Genomic DNA, 3,821 nt, shown 5'->3' on the forward strand with positions numbered 1-3,821 from the left:
TTGAGAAGCAGTTTTGGCTTGCTCCTGGGCCTTAGTGGAGTCTGCTCAGTCATGGGCCACCTAGCTATCCTGCAACCTGAGCTTTCCATCACACATTGGATACTGTCTGACCCACCAAGCCATAAAGTTAGGTGTGCAGAACAGCACTCCAGCATCAAATGAAGTGGGATACAGTTGGCCCTCTGAATCTGTGGGTTTTGCGTCTGTGAGCCCTTGCAGTTCAAACTGCGTGGGATGCAATCAACCTCGGATAGACTTTTTTTTTTTTTTTTTTGAGTCTTGCTCCGCCACCCAGGCTGGAGGGCAGCGGCGCGATCTCGGCTCACTGCAAGCTCTGCCTCCCTTGTTCACGCCATTCTCCTGCCTCAGCCTCCCGAGTAGCTGGAACTACAGGCGCCGCCACCATGCCCGGCTAATGTTTTTGTATTTTCAATAGAGACAGAGTTTCACAGTGCGAGCCAGGATGGTCTCGATCTCTGACCTTGTGATCCGCCCGCCTCGGCCTCCCAAAGTGCTGGGATTACAGGCGTGAACCACTGCGCCTGGCCCAATTTTTTTTTTTTTAAAGGATAGTCTGTGCTGAATATGTACGAGCTTCTTTATCTTGTCATTATTCCCTTAAAACATGCAGTAAAACAACTACTTACATAACACTTACAATGTTCTAGATATTATAAAGAATCTGGAGATAAAGTATAAGGGAGGATGTGGTAGGTTATATGTAAACACTACACTATTTTATATGAGGAACTTGAGCGTCTGTGGATTTTGGTGTCTGCAGGGGGTTGTGGAACCAATCCCCCGTGGGATATCAAGGGATGACTGCATGTGTGACGGGGCATGAGGAGGTCCTAAAGGTAAGTTACAGGAAGAAGCGGGAACACTGGCGGTCCTAACTCCTGCTACATCATGCTTTCTTTCCTAGCCCACATCTATGGCCTCATAGGGAGTTCCCTAACATCAGCTGGGTGAGGAAGAGAAAACTTAGGCCTGATTTAGAGACGGTTCTGTATAATATCCAGGCACCAACCAGTGGACGCTGCGGTATTACAGCACACTTCTGAGACATCCTGGAAGAACGGAGGTGAACGGAAACAAAACTTTCCGCAGTGTACTTGGTTGTTCATTTTGCTTGGAAGAAGAAATATCCAGGTGTATGATTATATGCCATTTCATGGGCTATGGTTAATGACTTGGCTGGGTGGCCACAGAGCTGTAATGAACATGATTGGCAAATTGGTGATAAAGGGGTCTGGGGAATGCATATCTGAACAGACCTCTCTGAATGGGTTAAAAAAAAAAAAAGTGAAGATATTTGTATCCCATTGAATTCTCACAAAAGGGTGACCTCAGCAGAGGAGGACTTTAAAAACTGAGTGAATAGAATGATCTTTTCTCTGGACACCAGTCAGCCTCTTTCCCCAGCCACCCTGGGATTCATGAACAAAGTGGCTATGGTGGCAGGGACGGAGGTGATGCATAGGCTCAGCAACATAAGAATGTAAGTTCCAAGGGAAGGAGTGTGACTATTTGCTTCATACTTGTGTCCCCAGAGCCCAGCACAGCACTATTGCATAGGAGCCCAACAAACAGTAGACTCTTTTTTTTTTTTTTTTTTTTTTTTTGAGACGGAGTCTCGCTCTGTGGCCCGGACTGGAGTGCAGTGGCCGGATCTCAGCTCACTGCAAGCTCCGCCTCCCGGGTTTACGCCATTCTCCTGCCTCAGCCTCCCGAGTAGCTGGGACTACAGGCGCCCGCCACCTCGCCCGGCTAGTTTTTTTGTATTTTTTAGTAGAGACGGGGTTTCACCGTGTTAGCCAGGATGGTCTTGATCTCCTGACCTCGTGATCCGCCCGCCTCGGCCTCCCAAAGTGCTGGGATTACAGGCTTGAGCCACCGCGCCCGGCCAACAGTAGACTCTTGAACAACGTGGGTTTGAACTGAGGGTCCACTTATAGACAGATTTTCTTCTGCCTCTGCCACCCAAGACAGCAAGTCCAACGCTGCTTCTTCTTCCTCCTCCTTAGCCTATTCAATGTGAAGACGACAGCGATAAAGACCTTTATGATGATCCACTTTCACTTAGTAAATATAATTTATCTTCCTTGTGATTTTTTTTGAGACAGAGTCTCGCTCTGTCGCCTAGGCTGGAGTGCAATGGCGCGATCTTGGCTCACTGCAAGCTCTGCCTCCTGGGTTCACACCATTCTCCTGCCTCAGTCTCCCAAGCAGCCGGGACTACAGGCGCCCGCCACCACACCCGGCTAATTTTGTTTTTGTATTTTTAGTAGAGACGGCGTTTCACTGTGTTAGCCAGGATGGTCTCGATCTCCTGACCTCGTGATCTGCTTGCCTCGGCCTCTCAAAGTGCTGGGATTACAAGTGTGAGCCATTGTGCCCGGCCATGATTTTCTTAATGACATTTTTTCTTTAGCTGGTTGTAAGTATACAGTATTTTATAATACATAGACAAAATATGTGTTAATTGGCTGTTTATGTTATCGGCAAGGCTTCTAGACAACAGTAGGTTATTAGCAGAAAAGTTCTGGAGGAATTAAAGTTATACGCAGGTATTTGGCTGCACAAGGGTTGATGCCCCAACCTCTGTGTGGTTCAAGGATCAACTGTATCCAAATGAATAAATACACTGCAGAACAAGAACATGTTGCAGCTTATTAATAGTTTTACTTATCAACTTACTTCAAAAGAGATAGTGAACATTTGTGAAATTGTTTACAATTGAGATATCCATACACACAAGTCATGTGCTACGTGATGTTTTGATCAGTGACTAACTGCATATATGAGAGTGGTCCCATAAAATTATGATCCTATATTTTTACTGTACTTTTCTCTGTTCAGATATACAAATACTTACCACAGTGTTACAACTGTGTACACTATTTTTTATTTTTATTTTATTTATTTATTTATTTATTTTTTTTTTGAGACTGAGTCTCGCTCTGTCACCCAGGCTGGAGTGCTGTGGCCGGATCTCAGCTCACTGCAAGCTCCACCTCCCGGGTTCACGCCATTCTCCTGCCTCAGCCTCCTGGGTAGCTGGGACTACAGGCGCCGCCACCTCGCCCGGCTAGTTTTTTGTAGTTTTTAGTAGAGACGGGGTTTCACCGTGTTAGCCAGGATGGTCTCGATCTCCTGACCTCGTGATCCGCCCGTCTCGGCCTCCCAAAGTGCTGGGATTACAGGCTTGAGCCACCGCGCCCACCCACAACTGTGTACACTATTCAGCACAGTGATGTGCTACACAGGTGCATAACTTAGGAGCAATAGGCTGTACCATATAGCCTAGGTGTGTAATAGGCTCTACCATCTAGGTTTGTGTCAGTGTACCCTATGATGCTCATGTTACGGTGAAATCACCCAAGACACATTTCTCAGAATGTATCCCCATCATTAAGCAACACAAGACTGTATATATACATTTACTAATGTTTATTTTTAATAGAGAAGTTTCTTCTTTGCTTTTTAGAAATTTTGTATCAGTTAAAAGGGAAATACACTTAGAAAACAGTTTCAACTTTCACAGGCAAAACACAAACGTGAAACACATAGGACCGAGTGGATGTTTGCTAATTGCTGAGTCCATGGCCTACAGTACGACGCCCCAGTGTCATCACTACACTCCCACATCAGCAAACTCCTTCCTCTTAACATGCTCAATCATTTCTGTCTCACCCTTCCTTACTTCCTTTGCAACTCAAGTAAGAAAACAATTTAGATGTTCCAGTATAGAAAATAGTTGCTGAGACCAGCTCCGTCAGGGAGACCCTAATCCAGTGGCGCTAGAGGAATTAAAGACA

The sequence above is a fragment of the Trachypithecus francoisi genome, unplaced genomic scaffold (genome assembly GCF_009764315.1).
Source record: "Trachypithecus francoisi isolate TF-2019V2 unplaced genomic scaffold, Tfra_2.0 Lachesis_group16, whole genome shotgun sequence".
NCBI classification, from domain to species: Eukaryota; Metazoa; Chordata; class Mammalia; order Primates; family Cercopithecidae; genus Trachypithecus; species Trachypithecus francoisi.